Below are 13,117 nucleotides of genomic sequence, written 5' to 3' on the forward strand. Positions count from 1 at the left end.
TCTCTGTTGAACCTGGTTGTGTCAAGTCTGAGAAGAGTTCAGAATGAAAATCTGGAAAATCCTGAAGGCAAGAATTCTCTAAATCCTGGCTGCTGGAACCAGTCTAACAGAGGCCAAATTGGGGTGAAATGAAATGAAGTAATTTCTTTCCTTCTAACATTTCCAACATTTCACAGATCCTTTAGGGGTGGGAGCAGGTCTTATAACTCCCTGGATGAGTCCAGATCAGATCATCAACAGTGCAGTTAAAAAACAGTCCACCACTTCCCCGAAATGCCACTTTGCAAAGCAAATGTGTTCTTTGGCCATCCAAGAAGGCTATTCTCACCTGTTGCAAGTTCTGGAGGGCCCTAAGTGTGTTGCAAAGGACAGATTTGGGGGCAAAAGGAGTCGCCTTCAAATTTAACCACCCCTCCCCCGCATTAGAGCTGGGTGACCCTGAGCAGATGCCACAGCCTCTCTGAGTGCTGGGAGAAGTTACAGAAGTTCCTGGTCTGGGAGAGTGTACTGACAAGGCCAGGCTCAGATAACAGGGTCTTGGAGGAAAAGTCACCCTTGTCTCTCCCCTCTTGTGGGCTGGGGGCCACCAGGGCAATGTATACACATAGCCCCTCCAACCTGCATCCTAGGTCAAGGGGTTCTGAATAAGAAACCCATGTAGCATAGTCGCTCTGGACGCAGTCTGGTTAGATTCAAACCCTGGCTCTGCTATTTGCTGTGTGACCTTGGACAAGTGACCCCACCTCTCTGAGCCTCAGTTGCCTCATCTATAAAATTCAAAATAGAATAACACTTGCCTCACAGGGTTATTACAAGACTTAAACATTTGCATAATGCTTAGAATGAAAAATGAGGCTTGGCACATTATAAATGTTACAGACATGTTTAGTTGAATATGATGAACAGGTTCCCACCCATACCTTTCAGTTGTGACCTCCCAAAGGACACACACTTTATCTTATTATTTATGCATCCCTAGGGCTTAAGCACATTGTAGGTGGTCACTAAAGGTTGAATAGAAGCAGAAGATGGGATTGGAATGAGTTTGTGGCTAAGAGATGAAAATCTAACTTCTACATCTGGGGTTGGCAGACTTCTGTAAAGAGTCAGATAATGAATATTTCAGTTTTGGGGTCTTGTGGTCCTGTGGTCTCTATTGCAACAATTTAGCTCTGCCCTTGTAACGTGAAAGTGGCTATAGCAAATTTGTAAATGAATGAGCACACTAAGTAACAAAACTTTATTAAAAAAAATACCCCTGGGCCATATCTGGCCTGAGGGATATAGCTTGCTGACCTCTGCTCTAAATCATAGTGAGAGTTGGTGGGAACAAAAAGAAGATATTTCACACTGTCCTTTCTGGAGACATGGTGATGTCAAAATCCACCAGTGGTATCCCCTAAGCCTCAGATTGAAGTACCTATTTATTTTTGTTACTTATTAACATTTATTAAGGACACATTATGCTATTCCCATGCTGATCATTGGAATAGGCACTCTCAGACTTTTAATCTTTAGGACAACCTTGGTGAATATCTTTAATTATCTTTCCCTCCTTTTTAAATCAGGAAACTAGAACCCAGAGTGGTTAAGAAACTTTCCAAAGGTCACACAGCTCAGAAATGTTCCAGCCCAGCTGGGTCTGTTTCCAAAGTTCTGCATTTTTCTCCCACGCCAGAGAAGGGCTGGAATGTTCTTTCAAAAGCTGTCATTTAAAAGTTCACAGCTGCACGTACAGACCTGCAAGCAGCTCTTCAAACATGGGGAAGCATCTAAAGACTAATGTGAATATGCTGGGTTTTTCAGTGGATATGTTTGATTGAAATTCTTTACACATTGGTGTGGAGCCTGTGCATTGGGCCTTTGGTAGGCCTACTGGAACTTTCTGGAACTCTTCAGTTCCTGTCTCAGAATGAGAATGCCCTATTTATAAAGAAGGTGTGGTACATATATACAATGGAATACTACTCAGCCATCAAAAAGAAGGAACTAATGCCATCTGCAGCAACATGGATGGACCTAGAGATGATCATACAAAGTGAAGTCAGACAGAGAAATACAAATATCATATGATATCACTTATATGTGGAATCTAAAAAAGATGACACAAATAAACTTATTTACAAAGCAGAAACAGACTCATAGACACAGAAAACAAACTTATGGTTACCAAAGGGGAAAGGAGGGGGAGTAGAGGCATAAATTAGGAGTTTGGGATTAGCAGATACAAACTACTATATACAGAATAGATAAACAACAAGGTCCTCCTGTAGAGCATAGGGAACTGTATTCAATAGCTTGTAATGACCTATAAAGAGAAAGAATATATATATGTGTAACTGAATGACTATGCTGTACACCAGAAACTAACACAACATTGTAAATCAACTAGACTTAAAAAAAAAAAAAAAGCATGCCCCATTTACAAGAGACTTCATCAAACGGGGCCATGCAGAGAGCTCCTTGGGTTTCTTAGCCACGGATTGGTTCCTCTAAGTGCTGCCAATTCTCTTTAAAATCTAAAATCTCCCGTCCCAAGTCAGGCCTGTGTGCTGGACTGTGGCTGACCTCAGCAGGTTAGCAGCGTGGTGGAGCCTTGGATTTCTTTGTGGCAGAAAAGGGTTTCTGGTGACAGTACCTCTATGTGACCTTGGCTGTCCTGCAGGATAATCAGTAACAGATTTTTAATTCTCCCAGCCCTCCCGGCCTTGAGCCCACGATCATTACCTTTTGGAGAAACACAGGTGTTGCAGGGCCTGCTTCAAGTTTTTGATTTAGCAGGTTGGAGCAGGGCCTGAGAACCAGCATTTCTCACAAGGCTCCCAGGTGAAGCTGCTCCTGGTCCCAGGGCCACACTTTGAGAAACATGGCTTTAGGTCAGTGGTTCCCAACTTTGGCTGCATATCAGGATCACCTGGGAAGTTTGAAAAATCCCAACGCCTGGGCTGTACCCCAATTAAATCCTACTCCAGAAGTGGAATCCAGGCACTTTGGATGTTTCCAGGGGATTCTACCATGTAGCCATGCTTGAGAACCAGGGCGTGGGTCACGACTCTTCAGTTTCTTCCTGGTACACTCAGAGGAGGCTCCCAGGTTTACATACAACTTGGAAATTTAAAATCTGCTGAGGGATTTAAAAAAAATTATGGTGTCTAGTCCATTTCTAAGCCAATGTGGAATTATTCTTGTATGATTCATGGCTTGGATTCTTATTCTTTTGGCTTCAATTATCTCCTTTTTGTGTATTCAGAGCGGATATTCATTCAGCTGGGGCACGCTGGTACAGCTGATAGTCAAAATATTAAAATATTTCCATACCAGTTAGTAAATAGCTGTTGCCTGGAGCACCCCCCGCCCCCTAGAGTGAGCTTCCCCACCAGCCAAGTGCCTTCCTGGGTCCTCCTACATCTCCTGACAATCCACAATCCGAGGATGATGACTCTTGCTGGTTGTTCAGTATTTTAAATTTCTGTGTAGTGCATTTGACCTGCTCATCCATATTCATGTCTTTAGTTTTCTTGTCTGAGCAGAGGGGTATCTTGAATAGGTAGGAGGTCGGTTTGCAAACTCAGGAGTGTGGGAAAGGCCCTTTATGTTTGGAGAGGGAGGTAGCACTGATTCCAGTCCTGGTTGTGACATTGACCAGCTGGGGAAGTGCTATAACCCCTCTGTGCTTCATTTTCCCCGTATGGTTGAGGTGAGGTTTAAGTGAATTAGTGCATGGACAGGCCTAAGAATGGGGCCTGGCATGCAGTAATCATCATATACATGCTAGTATTTGTATTAGTTGTCTACTGCTGTGTAACAAATGACCATAAACCATGTAACAAGTTCCCACAAGCTTAGTGGCTTCAAATAACACGTTTGTTATCTCACAGCTCCTGTGGATCTCCGTGTCCCCTCTCTGGGTCCTCTGCTTTTGTATCACTCACAAGGTTGTAATCAAGGTGTTAGCCAGAGTTGGGTCTCATCCGAAGGCATGACTGGGAAAGGATCTGCTTCTAAGCCACGCCCGGCTGTGGCAATGTTCCTTGCAAGCCATTGAACTAAGGCCTTAGTTCCTAGCTGGATGTTGGCCAGAGTTCACCATCAGTTCCTCTCCAACATGGCAGCTTGCTTTGTCTGAGAGTCTGCTAGCAAGACAGAAACTGGCATGGTTTGCAATATAATTATGGAAGTGACATCTTCTCTATGTTGAGGTATTCCATTGGTTAGAAGCAAGTTCCTGAGGAAAGAGAATTGTGCAAAGTTGAGAGTACCAGGTGGTGTAGACCACTGGTGGCCTTCCTAGAATCTATCTTCTGTTGTATTATGATGATGATGATGATTTCATTTCTGTAACCTTAGTCATCATTTTTCCCTCTTGGGGCATGGGTTTGATGCAGATCAAAGCATCCAGCAGCACCTTGAGTTATCAGTCCTTGCTGGTTACCTTTGAGACCCTCCCTTGTTCCAGACAGCAGGGTCCCCTCAAATTGGAGACTCAGTTGCTTCTGAGACAAGTCTGGGACCTAGAAATCTTTGGGGGTGGCCTAGAATCTTTTCTGAGGGTCCAACCACCCCAGATGTCCCATGCGTCCTTCCACTCTTGGGGAACAGTCAGCCTGTACATGGGGGATCCCCCAACCTCTGTGTCCTCCCACCTACTGACCCTTCAAAACACTTTGGGCACCCTTGGGCACAGCTGGTATAATTTCCTCAGCGAGTTCAGAATTTCCTTGGAGGCAAGAAAGGTCTTGACTTCAAAGAATTTTTGTTCCTTCTGAGGCAGGAGACTACCACTTTCTGTAATAGAGAGGGTTGTGTTAGAACAGATGGGTGAGCAAAGTTATGGGGCTGTACAGGTTGGGGAGAGAGTCTGGGGAGTTAGGGATGGGTCATGGAGCTGGTGAGGAGGGTTTCCTGGGGCAGGACATGTGGAGGGGGACTGGAGAGGCATGCCCTGGAGAAGAAACAGCAAGGACACACCCACAAAGGTGGGATACAACCTTCCAGAGTCATCAAATGAGACAAAGTTGACTGGGTTGAAGGCATGATGAGAGATGAGGCTGGCCAAGTTGGAGAAGTCATTTATTTATTCATTTATTTACTTATTTACATTGAAGTATAGTTGATTTATAACGTGTTAGTTTCAGGTGTACAGCAAAGTGATTCAGTTACACACACACACACACACGTATATTCTTTTTCAGATTTTTTCCCACTCTAGGTTATTATAAGATACTGAATAGAGTTCCCTGTGCTACACAGTAGGTCCTTGTTGTTTATCTGTTTTATATACAGTAGTGTATATATGCTAATCCAAAACTTCTAATTGATTTCTCCCCACCACCCCTATGTAAAAGCCATTTAAGGCAACCATAATCAATTATTATTTTTTTGTGATTCTTTAGGTCCGGGGTTTGAAGGAACTCAGCTGGTTGGTTCTGCTGTGGTCTCTTACTTGGCTGCATAAGGCTGATGGCTGGGATCGGCTGGACAGGCTAACAGGCTTCACTCGTGTATCTCTGGTGGCCTCTTTCTCTCCATGTGGTTAACTTGGGCCTTCCTCACGGCATGGTGACCTTGGGGTTGTTGAACGTGAAGGCAGAAGCTGCGTGTCTCTGAAGGGAGGCTTCCAGGTTTGAAGGAGCTCAGTTACCAGTTGGGGAGCTTGTAGTTTCTCCTGTTGGGCAGGCTATTGGAGGTCTTTGGGTAGGAGGGAGCAATAGCCCATTGGTGGTTTAGAAAGTAATTACTGAAGAGATCACAGTTCAGTGGGAAGAACAGAGAGTCTGGGGATGGAAACCTCAGTGCTCTTTCTACTCTATGTGATGACATGCGTGTTATTTAACTTCCCTGAGCCCTCGGCTGTATCATCTGTGAAACAGGATGATAAGAACCATCTCCACATTACATACCCTATGGGGCTTTTAAAAGGATCAAATAAGGAAGCATTTGTAAAGTACTTTGTAAATCAGCCTTGCCAAATTCAATTGTCAGGTAACAGATGACTAGGGCAAGCTTGATTTAAGGTGATACATTTCGGTGAATGCTCAGTCCCTCCCAGACAATAGGGAGTGGTAGGGCCTGTGGCAAACTGGAGAGCTCTAGCCCCATCTGAAGGATATGGTTGTCATTTGACTGAAGCTGTCTGATGCCTTGTGGGAATGTGGCTCAGCATGGCGAAATCGTCTGATTTGATGAGAAAAGGCAAAAATTCCATCTTTTAATTGAGGTATAGTTGATTTACAATGTTGTGTTAGTTTCTGGTGTACAGCATAGTGATTCAGTTCTACATATATATTCTTTTTCATATTCCTTTTTACTATTGGATATTACAAGATATTGAACGTAGTTCCCTGTGCTATACAGTATGGCCTTGTTGTTTATCTATTTTTTATATAGTAGTTTGTGTCTGCTAATCCCAAACTCCTAATTTATCCCTCCCTCTTCCCCTTTTGGTAACCATAAGTTTGTTTTCTATATATGTGAGTCTGTTTCTGTTTTGTAAATAAGTTCACTTGTGTTATATTTTTAGATTCCACATACAAGTGATAGCATTTGGTCATATTTCTCTGTCTGACTTACTTCACTTAGTATGATCATCTCTAGGTCCATTCACGTTGCTGCAAATGGCATTATTTCATTCTTTTTTATGGCTGAGTAGTATTCTATTGTGTGTATATACCACATCTTCTTTATCCTTTCATCTGTTGATGGACATTTAGGTTGCTTCCACATCTTGGCTGTTGTAAATAGTGCTGCTATGAACATTGGGGTGCATGTATCTTTTCGAATTGAAGTTTTCTCTGGATATATGCCCAAGAGTGGGATTGCTGGATCATATGGTAAGTCTATTTTCAGTTTTTTAAGGAACTTTCATACTGTCTTCCATTGTGGCTGTACCAAAATACATTCCCACCAGCAGTGTAGGAGGGTTCCCTTTCTCCACACCCACTCCAGCATTTATTGTTTGTGGACTTGATTTTACGATGGCCATTCTGACTGACGTGAGGTAATGCTTCATGGTAGTTTTGATTTGCATTTCTCAGATAATCAGCAATACTGACCATCTTTTCACGTGCAAAAATTCCATCTTTATGTGTAATCCCCTGACTTGTTCTTAACAAATACATGTGGAAATACACTTAGGAAGCCTTTGTGAGCTCTCTGTTTGTAGCGTCTACTGTAAGCCTTAGTAATCAATGTAAATATTAGTTATTAATTTCTCATGGGCTCTTACAACTGGAAGGCAAGGTGAGCAAGAGGGAGGCCTGGAGGGAGGAAATGAGGTGAGGCAGGGAAGAGACAGGGTGGATCTGTATTAGGACAGGAGTGTGGAGAGCGGAGATGGAGAGACCCAGAAACATTTCAGATGGAGAATCATTAGGACTCACTAGTTCATTGGCTTGGGCAGAGATCCTTAACATTTACTGAATCACGGAGCCCTTTACAGTCCAGTGAAGCCCGAGGACCCTTTCCCAGCATTCTGTTTTTAAATGCATAAAACTAAAAAGAAAGCATAAAAATCAAATGCAAATAAGACCAATTATATTGAAAATAAGCTACCAAAATATCTTAAGCAATGGATTTGCATACTGTAGCAAATATATTTTTTACTAACTTGTTTATTTTATATATAGTAGTGTGTATCTATTAATCCCAAATTCTTAATTTTTCCCTTCCCCCTTCCTCTTTCGTAACCATGATTTGATTTAGAATTTCCTTTTAAAGACGTAAAGTTTAAATAAATAAAATTAGCCATTTTACTTTTAAAAAAATTAAGGGGGAGATAATTTGATTGATTTTTTTTTTAATGGAGGAACTGGGGTTGGACCCAAGACCTTGGCTCTACAACTGAGCTATACCCTCTCCCTGCCAAAATTAGCCATTTTAAAGTGAACAATTCAGTGGCATTTAGTATATTCAGAATGTTGTGCAGCCACCACCTTTATCAAGTTTTGAAACATTTTCATACCCCACAAGTTAACCGTATACTCACTAAGCAGTCAGTTCCCATTTTTCTATCCCCCCCCAAGCCCTTGGCAATCATCAATCTGCTTCGTGCCTCTATGGTTGTACCTAGTCTAAATATTTCATACAAATGAAATCATATAATGTGTGTCTTTTTTGTGTCTGGTTTATTTCACTTAGGATAAAGTTTTCAAGGTCTATTCATGTGTTAGCACGTATCAGAGCTTCACACCTTTTCATGGCTGAGTAGTATTCCATTGTATGGCTAGACCAGGCTTGATTTATAATTTATCCATTAATGGACACTTGGACTGTTTCCACCATTGGCTATTGTGGCTAGTAATGCTCTGAACGTTCGTGTACGTGAACTTACTTCAATTCCTATTTTCAGTTCTCTTGGTAATGTACTTAGGAGTGGATTTAGCATTTTTAAAAGACACCGCTGGTTTCTGTGTAAAGAAAAGATTGTTGGGAGTCAAGGGCAGTGCTGGGAGAGAAGGAAGGAGGCCACTGTAATAGTCTGAGTGAGCGACAGTGGTGGCCTGGCCGAGGGGTGTTGCAGCACAGGGGGAAAGATGAAGTTGGGTTGTATCAGGTACCAGGACCGCCAGGACTTACTGCTGGAGGAGATGGCGGTGGTGTGGTGGTGGGGCTTCTGACTGAAGGAAATTTTCCTCCAAAGTTTCCTGTGATTCTGAAATGGAAACGATCTGAAAATAATAGCAGCAAATCTTTAGTGAGCCCTTAAGAATCCTCATCACTTGGCTCTTCTGTCGCTGAGCAGAGCTCCCCATGGACTCCAGCCCCTTCCTGCTTCTCTGATCCCATCCTTCCCATAGCCCTCCTTGTTTCCCTCTCTCGGTCCCCTAGCCTTCCTCTTGCTCCTAAAATCCACTGGCTCATACAATTGATCCTTGAACAGCTCGGGTTTGGATGATATGGGTCCACTCCTACATGAATTCTTTTTCAGTAGTAAATACTACAGTCCTACGTGATCCTCAGTTGGTTGAATCCATGGATACAGAACAGCAGATACAGAGGAACCGCATGTACGAAGGAACTGTATATACAGAGGGCTGAATGTAAGTTATTATTTGGACTTTCAACTGTGCTAAGGGTTGGCACCCCTAGTCCCTGTCTTGTTCAAGGGTCACCTGTCTATGCAATGAAATAGTCCTCAGCCATAAATAAGAGTGAAACCTTACCATTGTGATAACATGGATGGACCTTGAGGAAATTATGTTAAGTGAAATAAGTCACACAGGAAAGGAAAAATATTAGATGATCTCACTTATATGTGGAATAAAAACAACTGAACTCATAGAAACAGAGAGCAGATGGGTGGTTGCCAGAGGTGGGGCTGGAGGGGTGGGCAAAATGGGTGAAGGTGGTTAAATTTCCAGTGATAAATAAGTTCTGGGGATGTAATGTACATGTGTGACTATAGTTAGCAATACTGTATCATATTTTTGAAAGTTTCTAAGAGATTAAGTCTTAAAAGTTCTTATTACAAGAAAAAAATTACAACTATATGAAGTGATGGGTGTTGACTAAACTTATTGTGGTATTGAGCATTTTGCAATATATACATACATCAAATCACTATGTTATACACTGAAAACCAATACAATGTTATATATCAATTTAATCTCAATAAAGGGGAAATAAAGGGAAAAAAGTCCACAGGCTTACCTGCCCCAGGGCGTTTGCACATGTCATTCATTCTGCCTTGAGCCCTCTTCTCCCGAGGTCCACAATATGATCTCCTATAAATAACAGCTTTGAAGTCACCTACTCAGAGAGACCTTCCCTGGTCCTTGTTACTCTGTATCATATGTTCCCATATTTTTATAAATTTATAAATTTATCTGAAGTTATTTTATACATTTATGGCCTGTTGGATTGCCCTTCTCACCTCATTAAAACATCAGCTCCTTGAAGGCAGTGATCTTTGTTTCGTTCACTGCCGTATCCCCAGGCTTCGAGCAGCATCTGGCATATAGTAGGTGCTCATTTGTTGCCTCTCTCTAACTGGTCCTTTGATTGAGTGATCCAAATAGTTCATTAACGTGCACTGGATTCTGTCCTGAAGGGGTCCCGAAATTCTGAATTTCCGAGTGGGAGAAAACCTGAAAATATGGCCAATGGATCCAGCTTGGCCCACTCTGTCTTCCCATGGCTGGATTCCAATGAGAGATGCTGCATCGGAGGGGAAATGTCAGCTGTCCTGGGAGGCAGGCTGCTGTGTGCACTGGAGAAGCAGGAAGCTAAAAATAATGTAAGATCTTTCTTGTTTCATGGGCAAGTGCACTGTGGACTGAGGCAGCCTAAGGGCTTTGTGGCTCCAAGCCCTGCTGCAGGGTTGATAATTGAGCTGTGTGCCTTGGGCAAGGTCCCTGGCCTCTGTAAACCCATTTCTGCATCTGGAAAATGGGGGCAAGAGACTCTCCCTCTCAGGCTTGTTAGAAGAACCCTCGGAAAGACTCTTGGTCCAGTGTCTTGTGTGCAGTAAATAGACTCTCTCCAAATGATGCAATATTCGATTGCTATTAACAATCAACTAATGATTATTTGTAATGAATGTTCATGATGATATTAATCTTATTGAATAGTAATAGGGGCAGCTGTAGCGTAGCAGTTCAGAAAATGGACACTTGGCCCAAATGGCCTGGATCCAAGTCCTGACTCTGCCACTAGTAAGCTGTGTGATCTCGGGCAAGTCACTTCACCTCTTTGAGCCTTGGTTTCCTCATCTGTGAAATGAAATCATGATCATACCTGCCTCATAAGATAACTTAATACAGGTAAAGTGCCCAGCATGCAGATGATGCAGTGAAAGTACTTCCTACTTATTCTTAGTCCTATACTTGTCACTACTCTGAGATCCATCAAGTTTGAACCTTCCTCGTAACTTGAGATATTTTCTTTGCGCCTAAAAGTGGGTTATATATATATGTGTGTATGTGTATGTATATGTGTGTGTATATATATTTATTGAAGTATAGTCAGTTACAGTGTGTCAGTTTCTAGTGTACAGCACTGGGTAACATATTAACATAGCTCTTTCCAAAGTAAACTTTTGGATGGTGCCTTCAACCTTGAGTGGGCTCCCTGCTCTCGCCTCCTCTCTAATGCTTCCTCCCCCACCCCCAGTTCTTCGGAGGATGTTGACAGTCATTGGAAGGTGAGGGAGATGATTCCAGTCCCTGCAGCCTTCAATGGATCTGCATTCACACCGATGAGGTTCCAGGAGGACTTCTGTGTGTTTTGAAATGGTCCAAGTAAATGTCACCCAAGCATTTCATCTCGTGACACCCAACACCATGGGTCCCACACATTACTGACCAAGGATAAAGGCTTTCCTCAGAATGGCTTTTTCACACGCCAGAAGGAAACACAAGGCGTAGATGAACAAGGTAGAGCCAGCTGAGGGAGTCAACTTGAGAGATGACAGAGAGCCCCAAGCTGGTCACCGTCGACTTTGATTTCATCTTCTCTCTCAAAAGAAACATCTCCACGCAGGCCAGAAAGAACAGCCTCCATTAAGGGAGAAGTGAAGCCCCGGAGGGAAGCAGGGGCAGGTAAGACAGAACTCAGCTTTTTTAAAGATCTCAGCCTGAACAAGTCCCACAGGAAGGCAGAGAGAGAATTTGCAGATGTCTTTGGGGAACCACAAACTTTTTTCCCCCTCATTTAAAAAAGTTGAAGTATAGTTGATTTACAATGTTGTATTAGTTTCTGGCGTACAGCACAGTGATTCAGTTAAATATATATATATATATATATGCATATATCTATGTATGTATTCCTTTTCATTATAGGTAGTACAAGCCATTGAATATAGTTCCCTGTGCTATACAGTAGGACCTTGTTGTTTGTCTATTTTATATATAGTAGTTTGTATCTGCTAATCCCAAGCTCCCAATTTATCCTTCCATCCCCCTTCCCCGCCCTGGTAACCATAAGTTTCTTTTGTATGTCTGTGAGTCTCTTTCTGTTTTGGGGGACCACAAACTTTAAATCATGGAGAAGGCCAGACAGGGATGGTCTGGATCAGGTGAGGTGAGTGAGGCCTCTGCCTTGGATGCAAAATTTAAGGGGCACCAAAAAAATGCAGTCTTCAAGATAAATATTTTAATGCAATATTAAAAAAAAATAAAAATCAATGCAGAAAATCCTTCTTGAACAAAATCTCACAATTTTATGTCTTTCTTTTCTTTTAAAATTTTTATTTTTTAGCTTAACATGCAGTAAAATTAGCTTTGGGGGGATATGCAGTTCTATGAATTTCATTGCATATATAGATTTATATAACTCTCACTACAATCATGGTATATAAAAGTTCTGTCTCCAAAACTCTCTCGTGCTGTCCCTTTGTAGTCATACTCCCCTCCCTCCCCCAGCCCCCGGCAACCAGAAAATCTCACAATTTTTTATTTGCATTCTTTTTTTTTTATCGAAGTATAGTCAGTTTACAATGTTGTGTCAATTTCTGGTGTACAGCATAATGTTTCAGTCATACATTCACATACATAGATTCGTTTTCATATTCTTTTTCATTGTAAGTTACTACGAGACTGAATATAGTTCCTTGTGCTATACAGAAAAAACTTGTTTGTTTTATATATAGTAGTCAGTATTTGCAAATCTCGAACTCCTGTTTTATTCACAATTTTAAAATAAAGGCAAGATCAATATTTCTGATTTTTCCTTTGGCCTCAGATTCCAGTGTGGCTTGGCATGGGTTATGGGTTGAATGTTGCCCCTCTCCACCTCCAAATTCCTATTTTGAAATCCTAACTCCTAGGCCTCAGAATGTGACCTTATTTGAAAAGAGAGTTGTTGCAGGTGTAATTAGCTAAGATGAGGCAGACTGGAGTAGGGTGGGCTTTAATCCAATATGTCCTTAGAAAAAGAGGAAATTTGGACACTGAGGCATGTGCACGTGGGGAGAATGCTGTGTAGAGATGGTAATGCTGTCCCAGGGGAAGGGAGCTACCAGAAGCTCTGAGGAAGGCCTGGGGTAGAGCTTTCCTTAGGGGTTTCCGAGAAAGCCCAGCCTTGCTGACACCTTGATCTCAGATTTTCAGGCTCCAGAACTGTGAACCAATAAATTTCTGTTGTTTAACACGCTGTGTTAACGGCAGCCCTCACTAACTCA

At 42.2% G+C, this 13,117-nt stretch overlaps 1 protein-coding gene across 6 annotated transcripts in view; it reads left to right on the forward strand.

Moving 5' to 3' along the window:
- Window positions 1-13,117, forward strand: part of CACNA1A (calcium voltage-gated channel subunit alpha1 A) — a 280,900-nt gene that overhangs the window by 22,283 nt on the left and 245,500 nt on the right. The window lies entirely within an intron of this gene.

The sequence above is a fragment of the Camelus bactrianus genome, chromosome 22 (genome assembly GCF_048773025.1).
Source record: "Camelus bactrianus isolate YW-2024 breed Bactrian camel chromosome 22, ASM4877302v1, whole genome shotgun sequence".
Lineage (NCBI taxonomy): Eukaryota > Metazoa > Chordata > Mammalia > Artiodactyla > Camelidae > Camelus > Camelus bactrianus.